This window comes from Pleurodeles waltl, chromosome 4_2, assembly GCF_031143425.1.
Source record: "Pleurodeles waltl isolate 20211129_DDA chromosome 4_2, aPleWal1.hap1.20221129, whole genome shotgun sequence".
In the NCBI taxonomy this organism is placed as follows: Eukaryota; Metazoa; Chordata; class Amphibia; order Caudata; family Salamandridae; genus Pleurodeles; species Pleurodeles waltl.
Window position 1 is genome coordinate 924,742,792 of NC_090443.1, and position 13,559 is coordinate 924,756,350.

Below are 13,559 nucleotides of genomic sequence, written 5' to 3' on the forward strand. Positions count from 1 at the left end.
TGTGTCCTCTCCCCTACTGTGTCTGTCCCCCCCCCCCAAGGGACACAAATGCAAGCACTCAGACACCCGACAGCCATCCACCTTACAACAGCATCCAGCCCATGCACATGCACCCAAAATCAGCAGACACCTCACACAACCACTTCCTCTTCCTCCACTCCCAAACCTTCTCCCTCTTCCCACCCCACTGTCCCTAAAAATCTGTTCCTATCCACCATTGACCTCTTCCCTACCCCCTGATCCTGCACATCTGGCCAGGGTGGGAAGAACCCAGCCAAGCACCTCAGACACCTAGTCCACAGGCCCAGTCGTTACCACACACATTCGTGGTGGAAAGGAGCCAGGGCACATGCCCTGAGGGTGAAGGAGCCTGCACAAGGCAGCCTCAAGGGAAAGGAGCCTGCCGAAGCTGCTACCAAGAAGGGAAAGGAGTCTGCCCAATCTGCTACCAAGAAAGGAAAGGAGCCTGCCCAAGCTGCTACCAAAAAGGGAAAGGAGCCTACAACAGCAGGCAGGAAGAGCAAGTGGCCTGGGCCAGGAACTGTGATGGAGCCCCCACCACCAACCATGGTTGTGCAGCCATCCAAAGTTGCAGGGGATGGGCAGGAGCCTCCCCCCACCAGCAGCACCACCACCACCACCTCCTCCTCCAGTGAGCAGCCGCCCGAGGTTGCAGGGGATGGGCAGGAGCCTCCCCCCACCAGCAGCAGCACCACCACTGAGCAACCGCACCGCCAGCGGACGGTATGTAATCCTGCCTCCATGGGCTGCTGTGCGGCCTTCCCCTTGCAAATCCAGTGGGTATGACACCCACCTGAGAGACTGTGACCTTGCACTCCCCAGGATCCAGAGCACAGGGCACGGTGCCCCCTCTAGAAACAGTGGGTAAGACACCCACCTACCCCAGACTCACCAGGATCAAGAGCACAGGGCACAATGCCCCCTCCAGAACCAGTGGGTAAGACACCCACCTATCCCAGACTCACCAGGATCAAGAGCACAGGACACGATGCCCCCTCCAGAGCCAGTGGGTAAGACACCGACCTACCCCAGACTCGCCAGGACCAAGAGCACAGGGCACGACGCCCTCTACAGAACCAGTGGGCAAGTCACCCACTTGAGAGACTGTGGCCCTGCACTCCCCAGGAACAATCACAAGGCATGTTGCACCCTCCAGAGCAAGTGGGCAAGTCACCCACCTGAGAGACTGTGGCCTTGCACTCTCCAGGATGTCCCTTCCAGAGCAAGTGGGCAAGTCACCCACCTGAGAGACTGTGGCCTTGTACTCCCCAGGACCAAGCACAGGGCATGTTGCCCACTCCTGAGCAAGTGGGTAAGTCACCCACTTGAGACCCTGTGGCCTTGCACTCCCCAGGACCAAGCATAGGGAATGTTGCCCCCTCCAGAACCAGTGGTGTTGTTCCATCTCCCGGCTGAGGTGCCCCCTTATCCTCCGTCCCCCTGAGGTGCCTGCTTATTTACCAACAGATGCCCCTACAGTGTTCTCTCCGTGTTGAGGCAGGTGCCATGTTTGGCCTTGGACTTTGGCCTGTGGCCATTTGGCCAACGTACATTGTGGAATGGGCTGTTTCCCTTTTTATGTACATATATATATATCTCTTGTCTTGCCTCAGTTATTTATCTTGATGCATTTCTCTCATTACATTCACTTTCTCAAAATAATTTTGTCCTTGCATTATTCATCCGAGGTATGGGGTACAAATGTTTTGGTAATGCAGCTGAATGTGTGTGGTGTTGAGGGGGTGCATGTGTGTGTGTCACTCTCTTTTTCTTCCCTCCCTCCTTTGTGTGCTAGGCGTCTGTACTCACCGTCATGGGCTTCGCCGGCATTGGTGTTCATTGTGGAGCAGCACGTAGAAAATCATGGGGAAGACATGGGTCTTCCCTGTGTCTCCAATGGTGAGTCATTTCACTTCTGTGCAGTGTTTCTGCCAGGCTTTTCATGTTGCTGGTATCGCCCTGGAAAAGGTGGTAGAATCGTGTGTCTTAATATGGTAGGCGGAATATTGCCTTCCGCCTGGCTGTAGGCGGCTCCTGCCGTGGTGGCTGTTGTTTCCACCCTGGCTGTCGGTGTGGTACATTGGCTGTCTATAGGAGATGACACCGCCATGGTCATAATTTGGCGGTTATTACTGCCGGCCTGTTGGCGATATTACCGCCACTTTAACACCAACCGCTGGGTTGTAATGAGGGCCTAAGTGTTTGATCTTCTCTTCATACTGTCTCACTTAACTCACGGGTGTATTTCAAAATACCCTTTAATCTATTTTGTTGTGCACTGCATGATTCACACCTCTAAAAGACATTCCAATGTCATCTTTTTTTACTGCTGCTCTTACTACTTTGTATTGTTTACAGCCTTGGAAAAGCTCCAGGTGTACTCACCACTAGGGGGCGAAACACGTGTCAGTTGTCCGGTCTGAAAACTATAAGTTGTCTTCAAAAATGACATCTACAAGCTGCTTAGATCTTCAGGCCTAAAAGGGCAATAATAAACAGATTTGGATTCACCAACCTGACTCGGAGTATTAATCTCAAATCATGAGCTGCGTGTTCAATAACTCTATATGAAAGTGGGTTCTCAGCCTTTTCACTATCCCACTACAATGTGTGTACCTGGACCATTGTGGTCCCTTGCAACCTGATGGTCCATACAAATACATCTTAGTCACTGTAGATTATTGTTCTAGATTCCCGTGGGTATGGCCTCAGCAGTTGTCGGATGCTTGAACTGTTATAAAAGACTTGCTGATCTTTATCTGTACATATGCAGTTGCAGTATTCCATTCAGACCAGGGCCCTGCTTTTGCCTGTAAGGCATTCAGGAATACCATGGGGATGATGGGTGTTGAACTCTATTTCTCCTCACCATACCATCCCAAGGGAAATTTGGTTGTAGAGGAATCGTGATCTAAAACAGTCCTTAACAGCTAGAGTATTAGGTTCTTGCCGCAACTGGCTTCATCACCTATATGAGGTCCAGACAGAAACGGAATAATCGGCCAAGAATGTCCTTGGGGGGGGACACACTCCCTATGAGGTTCTTTTTGAGATATCTATGTATGTCCCAGATCTAGGTGACCCTGGTTTCGTGGCAGAGGATACACTTTTTGGCATAAATGAACGTCTCACTGTCTTATAGGAGCTGCAGCAATTTTGTGATGAGAAATCATCCACCAGTGCTGCCACCTTAGGAATAAGGGATTTACCAACAACTTCTATTGGCTGGATTCCTAAAGTTGGGGATCTCCTTCATGAGAAAATCACTGTGAAGAAGGAATTCGGCCCATCCTACAGAGCACCGGTCCCAGTCCTGGGAATACAAGGTACCAAAACTGTCATCTTACCACCACTGCCAGGATCCACAGCTAACAGATTAATTTCCATTGATGACATCAAACTATACAATGTGGCCGATCCTATACAGTAGACCCAGAGGTCCTTTGGGTAGTTCCCGGCCCCTCTCACTACCCAACAGGACATACCTCTTCAAAGAAGAAATAAATGCAATACTTCTGACTACACAAGCACGTCCAATGATGCTACAAATACCTCCTCAACCGTGGGGAGCGTGGAAAATGAGCTTTTACTGATTTCAGTTACTGCTTCAATGACAACACCTGTCCAAGATGTGGCTGTTTTCTACACCAACACAACACAAACTGAACACATTATCTACTATGAGCCTCCACACGAAGTGGATCCATCCACCGATAATGCACCTGCTCCTGCGTTTGCAGAGCCTGCTTCTGGTTACTTCATTGACATTCATGACTTTTATTCCACTTCATCCACTCCTGTGAATGAAACTGTTTCAAAGACACATAAGCTGTTTATATGGCTTAAACATAACTATTTAGTGCACCCATGGAACTATTTATGGTTCTGCTTGACATTTTCTGCATTGTTTCAATGGATTGTTTCTGTGACTGTATTCTTTGCTTATAAATGGTAATTACCTTCATGAACGCTCATCTGTTGAGCTTGTGGATGAAGTCTTAACTCCATATCTAGCCCTACAGAAGGTCCACAGAAACTTGTCCCTTATAAAATTTCAGCTGTACCTATTACAGATGGGACTGTGTGGGACAACGTTCCATTTGATATATACGGGCCTACTGAGGTCATTCAAATTCCACATGTCTTCAAAATTTCCATGATTGATGCAATTACACCTGGTGTTGTATCTGATGATTGGGATGTCAAAACAGTTGATTCTATGTTAACTGAGATGAAGGACTATTCAGTATTTAAAAGTGATGATGTGTATACCAACACACAGAATTATGGGGAAATGTTCTGCTATAACAACTGGGGACATTACTACCTGCACCGTGCAAATAGACATAGATCAATATTAATTATACACAGTGGGGACACTGTTCAACTCCACCTGGGGGAACCAAAAACATTATTTGATAAATCCACGTATTTTTCGGGCATGACACAAAAAATCCAGAGTCATATTATTTCCAGTAACCTCCTTCCAAAATTAGGAAAGTTTTGCTAACTAATACAAAACTGATTTATTCAGATTCCTTTGTTTCTCATCTTGCAGTTGAAGATAACGAAACACCATTGACGTAAAGAATATATGGGGAACACAAGATTGGCATATACAGGGCAGGGAATCTTTATTGAGAGTGTGCCTTATTCCTGTGCAAATGATCTTTTTAAATGACACCATTCAGCAGACATCCTGTCTGGGGTGAGCGAAAATGAAAGAAATGAATACGCCCAGTATCCTCACACTGGCAAAGTTTAATAATTGGCAATCCTTCCTGAATGTCACAGAGGAAGAACTAGATGCAAGGGTTCAGGCTGGTACCTATAACTCTTCACTTTCCAGTTCCGGCGGGTGGTTAATTTGGCCAATAGACACAAATGGGTGGCAGACACGTTTGCGAATTCTTCAGGGGCTTTTAAAATTAGCCGCCCAAACCCTCGCTTTGTCTCGGGTCAACAAGCAGGTATAATTACAACATAAGGAGTGGGTAAACTGTGCCAACAGTGGGTACAGACTAACACGTTAGCCACAGTTATAGAACATCTTCACACTCTTTCTGAAGATATAGACTTACAGGACTTTTTGTTAGGTCCCAGAAAGCCACACTCTAAAAGATTAATCTATGCCATATATAATGAGATCTGGAAGCTCTCTCAGATAGAAGCTGCTGCGCTTTAAAGTCAGATAGACAAAGAAAATTTTGAAAAGGCTTTAATTGTTGTCGACAATGGCATTACCACTCTGTCCAACAGGATTTATTCCCTTAATAGCATAGTGTCATCTGCAGTTGACATCATTCAGAATGACATGTCCGTTTTATACCAAAGTCAGCTGTGTTCCATCATGCAGTTAGGTTGGACATTACAGTCTCTGAAAAACGGCCAAGTTCCATTGAAGTACATTAACGGTAGTGACTTGTTTGCTGCTTTTAATTTATCCAAGGAACAACAGACAATGGCTAAAAGGGAAGGGTGTTTCACCATGCTTCACATAGAAAAGTTAGAGAAGTTGCCTTTTACTGTTAAAGAAAGTCCATCAACGGTATGGCTTTTACATGGCATTATTAACTTTTCCATTTCCACTTTTCATTTCTCGAAATGCCTGAAACATCTTGCCGTGGGCAGACATGAGTGGCTAGGTGATAGCTGTATTAAAGAAGAGTGGGAGTTGCCCTTTGAATACAAGTGTCTGAATGGCGAAACAGAGGTCTTTCTCAACCGAAGCGAATGAAGAATTAAAGAAGGAAAGGGTCCCACTGTTGCCAGGCTCCTATCGCCCTATCCCTCTGATAAATGAGGATGCAAAACCGTATGCAAACTTTTTTGCAATCAGATTGAATAGAATAATTGGTGGGCTTGTCTCTCCGTGGCAGCATGGGTTTATTCTTGGACATGGGACGGCCGACCACGTTATGCGGATCATTGCTATGCTGGACCCATCTCAAGCTGCGGCATCCCCAATGTCATTAATTTTGTTAGATGCTGAGAAAACTTTTGACAGAGTGAAATGGAGTATCTTTGGGCAGTGTTGATGAAAGCTAATATTGGACCTAGTTTTATTAGAGCTATTCAGCCCTATATCAGAAACCTACGGCTCGGATTTATATATCTGGGGTATCATCCGATATTATATATATCACAAGGGGTACAAGACAGGGCTGTCCCTGTTCACATTTGCTTTTTGCCCTCTACATTGATCCTCTAATTAGGAGGCTTCTTCATAGCAACTTGATACCACCTACGAATACTGTTAAGGGCACGTTAAAAATCCTGGCGTATGCGGATGATATAGCCATTACTACACCTTATCCTGGGATGGATACTGCAGAAATAGAAATGTTAACAGCAGATTTTGGTGTGGTATCAGGCTATTTATGAAACAGGGCTAAGAGTCAAATAATGGGGAATGAGTGGATTTCTATGGTTGATAATAGAAGGGTTGAACAAGTCACTTACTTGGGAATTAGGTTAACGACTAAATTGGAGCAGATTGTGGAAAAAAACTTCGCCCCCGTAATTGCTAAGTCCAGGAAAGAGCTGCGCCACATGAATAATTTACATTTAACAATTGTAGTGCGCTGTAAATTTAATAAAATGCTGTTTTTAACTAGGTTCTCATATCTTTTCCGTACTATTCCACTGGAAATCAGGAAAGATTGGTTTAAATACATGGAAAACTTAGCAAATAGTTTCATATGGTCCTTTTCTAGACATCTGCGGGCATACAAGTACTTGGTGCTTCCAAGAGAGAAAGGTGGCTGGGCTGCCCCTAATTTTCTATTCTATTATTGGGCGATAGTTTTACAATTTATTCAACCCTTAATTATTCATGAGTTGGATAGGGATGGTGGTGGGGCGACATGTACGTGTCCATGTCCATCTATTTATAATATGATCTGGGGCAATTATGCTAGCACAGCCTTGATGAGGAATATTGAGCCCAGTTACTTATAAAATGTCAAATTCAAGACTGTCTGGGCGGCTTATAGGGCGTGGACCAGAATTAAAGCCCGTATGGGAATAGAACGCATAAATTCTTACACTCTGATTATGAACTCATCTATACTCCCCAATATTCTTAGGGATAAACAGAGTGCCAGATGGATACAACAGGGTGTTTGGTATATTGACGATATCTATGTAAGGGCCCACATTAAAACATTTGAAGAGCTGAGGAAGGAATTTAAACTTGACAGTAGAGACTTTTTAAAATATCTACAAATAAGGGACTTCTTGTTGAAAACGCCAGCTCATGCCAGTGGCTCAATGGGGGATGGAATTCCTTTTTTTGAGGTAATATATAGCCATACAAAGTGGCAGGCTCGTTCTCTATATCCACTTTTTCTGCATACATTAGTGGATGATTTATGCAGTTATGTTGAGAGGTGGGCCAGAAGCATCTCTGAGTGGGGTCTGAGTCTACTTTCTTGACTTCTCTAGACATGGGTCAGTGCCTTTTGCTTGCGGCCGGCCCTCAAGCACAGCATTATAAAACGCTATTTCAATTGTATTACACACCGGTAAAGTTAGCGTAATGGGGTAGCTCAAGGGGGGTGGTATGCCCCTGCTGTTAGAGCGAGATGGCTGACCTGGAACACATGTTTTTAGTTGCAGTAGACTGCAATAATTTTTTTAAGATGTGGCTAATTTTGTCTCTAGCCTTTGCCGGCAGGAGGTGGTGGTCACCCCCCAGCTTGTACTGCTCGGAGTCGACGATGCTGAGTATTCGCTTCAGCTGCGGAGGTTTTTGTTTTTAGCCATGTCAGTGGCTCGCTGCTGTATTACATTGGACTGGCTAGAGCCGACGCCTCCATCGTTTAATCGATGGCTAACCGGCTTTAGCTCGATGTATTATTTTGAGAAGAGCTGTTATGCGATTAAGGGAGCTACTTGAAGGCGGATCAACACTCTATTTGTGCTCCACTTGCACGATAGTTCGAAGCTAGCACGGTATGAACTTTAGCCGATCTATATTAGGCTTCATTATGCTCTTTATCGACTTTATTGAATTTAAATATTAACTGTTGTTTATTATATATGGAGGAATTACTGTACTGTATTTGCATCTATTTGTATTTATATGTCTTCAAAAAAACATAAATACAAATTTAAAAAATAATAAATAAAAAAAACGAAGCGAATGTGAGACCAATGTTATTCATTCAATGATCTGCAAACAGGTGTCCCTTCACGGCCTTTGCATTGCGGGTGTCACAACCTTGGCCTGTTTTCTGAAGGGTACTCCCATCCCTTTGATTCGAACAGCATTTCATGTACTTTCGAATGAAAGTTATGTGGTGCTGAGCGACCAAAGCTGTTGCAGTATGCGACCGAGAACAACCTTTCAGTCTGGTCATAACGTGTTGTGGACATGTTTTATTCTCCCCCGTACGAGAGATAAGAGTATAAAAAATGTAGCCTTACATTAATACTACTAACGTAAATTATGACAAGCTAAGCAGACCAAAGGCACTACTGTTCCAAAAACAAGTTGCATTGACATCGGTTAGAGAGATATATGCTCTTCAGATAGCAAGATCATCATCCGAGATACAATCCCTTTCAAATACCAACTTCCCCAAGCACTTTGGAGAGCTGGTATCCAGAATTTTCAATGCTTCGAGAACTGGGGGGATTGTCCATTTCTTTAAAACTGTTGGGTCCATCTTCCAGACTTTGGAGTCATTCCTTCGGCCATCCATTCACTCTTTTCAAGTGTGTTTGGTGGCTTTCCTATAATTTTGGCACTAATATGCGGAATACTTCTGCTATTGCTTCTGATTCCCAGAGGTTGTGCCTTTCCAGCTACGTGGAGCAATAGAGGCTCAAATGTGCCATGAACACATGGTCCAGTTCTTTAATGCTCTGTTGCTGTAAAGGTTCCAGCGTGACTGATCATTATCATTCAGACAAGTCCTATGGTGCGTGCAGCCAGTCTTTTGCTGCATTTGGTGTCTCTTCGAACATTTGCCTACAGTGTGTCTTGCCGCTCCGCCAGTGCCTTCTGTGGACCAAGAACTGCTGATGTCCCTGATGAGGGTTCATTCACAGTTGTGCCCCTTGAGACTTAGGCTGATTCGCAAGGCCACATATGAGCCACCCTTGGTGAATGATCTGGCTCTTTCTAGTGCTGTGGAGAGTGCTACTCCTGCAGGTGGACCTGCACAAGAGAGTGCTGCGCATTACTGCTCCGTGGATCCATCTGCCTATCCTGTCATCGATCTCACATCTGACGATTTGGCCTCTTTCCTGAGGTCCTTTCGATTCAATGGCTTCAAGATGCTCTTCAAGATCATGACTACTGTTAAAATTTGGTTGATGATTATCTTACCAAATTCCAAAGTTTGCATTTATTGCCCTTACTTTGGCCTGCTGTGCTTGTTCTGGTCGACATTATGTCCCTCATTACAACCCTGGCGGTAAATGCCGCTGCAGTAATTCGCAACGGATATTATGACCAACACAGGGAATACCGCCTCAATACGGACACCCACAGAAGTCCGCCACACCAAAGGTCAGTGATAAACTGGCGATAGCAAAACCCACACCGTCACGCAGAGAACATCATCACTCATACACCATCCACACACTTCACATTATACATCCCAACACATCACCCCACACATCACCTCACACATGTCAGTCACACCACATCATGTCACCTCAAAGACACCTCAGGTTTTCTGAGGAGGAGCTAAGGGTCATGGTGGAGGAAATCATCCGGGTAGAGCCACAGCTATTCGGAGCACATGTCAGTCACACCACATCATGTCACCTCAAAGACACCCCAGGTTTTCTGAGGAGGAGCTAAGGGTCATGGTGGAGGAAATCATCTGGGTAGAGCCACAGCTATTCGGAGCACAGGTGCAGCAGACGTACATTGCAAGGAAGATGGAGCTATGGCGGAGAGTCGTGGACAGGGTCAACTCCATGGGACAGCATTCAACAACCAGGGATGACAACAGGAAAAGTTGGAACGACCTACTGGGGAAGGTGCGTTCAGTGGTATCAAGACACCAGATAGCAGTACAGAGGACTGGCGGTGGACCCCCACCTCCTCCCCCACAACTATCAACATGGAAAGAGCAAGTCTTGGTGATCATGCATCCTGAGGGCCTTGCAGGAGTAGCAGGAGGACTGGACTCTGGTAAGGCAAATCTTTAATACTTTATCCCCACCCCCCCCTGCATGCTATCACATACCCGCACCCATACCCTCACTCCCATCACTCCATCACCTCACATCCACCCCACCATCACAACCCACACATCCAAATGCCAAGCTCTGCATGCAACAACAATACATGGACACCCATTACAGCCCTGCATGGACACCCATCACCACAGCATGCCCAGTAGACAGACTCACCCAGCAATCACACAAGGCCACGGCGACAGGGAAAACACAATGCTATAAGGGAAACACACCCATTGCACAAGATGGCATACACAGATACAATAACAATGCATTTGCATCCCAACAGGACCCCTACCCAACGTCACCAGACAGGAGGTGCCAGCTACATCCAGTCCCCCCACAGAAGAGGCCGACAATGATGACAGCAGCTCTGCATGCATGGGTCAGGATGACCAACCTGGCCCATCAGGGACCTCTGGACAGTCGGTTACCCTGCCACAGTTCCAAACCACCACAGAGCCTCCCCCTGAGGAAACACCACCACAGCACCCACCCAGCGGGCCCATGCCACTGTCCCCAGGGCACATCACTCAGCAGTGTGTCCACCACTACAGGGACCCAAGGCAACCCCACTAACCCAGGACGATCAGGGACCTTGGATCAGTGGCAGTGGGCACATGGTTCAGGGGACAGAGGCACAGGACAACAGGGAAACTGGGAGTACTGCTGTGTGATAGGGGGAGGACAGGCACAGGGAACCGATTCACCAGGAGGCCCTCACCAACATCATGGGAGCATACCACTATTCCCAGGAGACCATGGGCACGGTACTGGCCAAGTTTCAGGAGACTCTGCGGCTGCAGGAGAGACAGTACATGGGGATCAGGAATGACCTCACAAAAATCTACACCATCCTGGTCACCATAGCAGGGGTGCTGGCTGATATGGTGTAGGAGGCTGGCCTGGCTTATAGTGGGTACCTGATGGTACTTACACCTTGTGCCAGGTCCAGTTATCCCTTATTAGTAGATTAGTAGTGTTCTAGCAGATTAGGCTGATAGCGGTAGCTATAGCAGAGCAGCTTAGGCTGAACTAGGAGACATGCAAAGCTCCTCCTGTACAACTTATATCATATAGCACTGTATTGTAAGAATTACAATAGTCAGAGTTACTAAAAATAAAGGTACTTTATTTTAGTGACAATGTGCCAAAAATATCTCAGAGGATATACTCTGTTATGAGGTAAGTAAAATACACAAAATATACACACAAACCAAAATCAGGTAAGTAAACAGTTAGAAAAGTAGTGCAAACACTGTAGAATACAATAGGATGCAATAGGCCTAGGGGCAACACAAATCATATACTAAGAAAGTGGAATGAGAACCACTTAGGGACCCCAGGCCTAGTGTAGTGTGTAGAAGGTCGCTGGGAGTGTAAGAAAACACTAAGGGTGTCCAAACTACCCCACCCCAACACCCTGAAAAGTAGGAGTAAAGTTACCCTACTTCCCCAGAAACACACTAAAGTCGTGATAGGAGATTCTGCAAAGACCACAACTGACTGCAAAGCACTGAAGACGGATTCCTGGACTTGAGGACCTGTAAAGGAAGGGGACCAAGTCAAAGAGTCACAAAAGTGTCCAGGGGTGGCAGGAGCCCACTAAACCCCAGATGAAAGTGCAAAATGGCTGCCTCCCGGTGGAAGAAGCTGAAGATTCTGCAACAACAGAAGATGCCAGGAACTTCTCCTTCGCACAGGAGATGTCCCAGGGTGAACTGGAGGATGCAGAATTGTTTTCACGCAGAAAGACCGCAAACAATCCTTGCTAGCTGTAAAAGTCGCAGTTGAAGAAAATGGGTGCTGCCTGGGCCCAGGAAGGACCAGAAGGTTGCCCCTTAGAGGAAAAGACAGAGGGGGCACTCAGCAGCACAGATAGCCCACGCAGAAGCAGGCAGCACCTGCAGAAGTACTTAAACAGGGGTTCAAGAAAACTGAGCATGGTGGTCATCTCAACACTACAAAGGAGGGTCCTACGAAGCCGGTGGTCAACTCAGTGAGTTGAGCAATGCAGGACAGAGTGCTGGGGACCTGGGCTATGCTGTGCATGAAGAATTCCTTGCAAAAGTGTACAGAAGCCCTAGCAGCTGCAGTTCACATAGTACACAGGATTACTGTCTGGGTGGGGAGGCAAGGACTTACCTCCACCACATTTGGACAGATGGACCACTGGACTGTTGGAGTCTTTTGGATCTAGCTCATGTGTTCCAGGGACCACGCTCGTCAAGATGAGAGGGGACCCAGAGGACCGGTGAAGCAGAAGTTTGTTGTCTGCGTTAGCAGGGGGAAGATTCCGTCGACCCACTGGAGATTTCTTCTTGGCTTCCAGTTCAGGGATAATGCAGACAGCCCTCAGATCATGCACCACCAGGAAACAGTCGAGAAAGCCGGCAGGATTAGGCGCTACAATGTTGCTGGTAGTAGCGGTCGATCGTTTGCAGAAGTCAAAGAGGGAGATGCAGAGGAAGTCTAGTGAACTCTTGCATTCGTTATCTGACGAGAAACCCACAGGAGAGACCCTAAATAGCCCTCAGAGGAGGATTGGCCACCTAGCCAGGTAAGCATCTATCAGGAGGGGCCCCTGATGTTACCAGCTGGCACTGGCCACTCAGAGACCTCCATTGTGCCCTCACACCTCTTCATTCAAGATGGCAGAGGTCTGGGACACACTGGAGGAGCTCTGGGCACCACCCCTGGGGTGGTGATGGACAGGGGAGTGGTCACTCCCCTTTCCTTTGTACCAGATTTGGCATGGGTGGACAATTCCATGATCTTAGACATGTTGCATGGCCATATTCGGAGTTATCATTGTGAAGCTATATATAGTGACCTATATGTAGTGCACGCGTGTAATGGTGTCCCCGCACTCACAAATTCTGGGGAAATTGCCATGAACTATGTGGGGGTACCTTGGCTAGTTCCAGGGTACCCTCACACCTAGTAACTTTGCACCTAACCTTCACTAGGTGAGGGTTAGACATATAGGTGACTTATAAGTTACTTAAGTGCAGTGTAAAATGGCTGTGAAATAACGTGGACGTTATTTCACTCAGGCTGCAGTGGCAGTCTTGTGTCCAACTCTGTCGCTGCAGCCCATAGGGATCTCCTGGAACCCCAATACCCTGGGTACCTAGGTACCAAATACTGGGGAAATATAAGGATGTTCCAGTGTGCCAATCAGAATTGGTAAACATGGTCACTAGCCTACAGTGACAATTTTAAAAGCAGAGAGAGCATGAGCACTGAGGTTCTGATTAGCAGAGCTTCAGTGACACAGTTAGACACCACACAGGGAACACCCATTCAGGCCACAAACTATGAGCACTGGGGTCCAG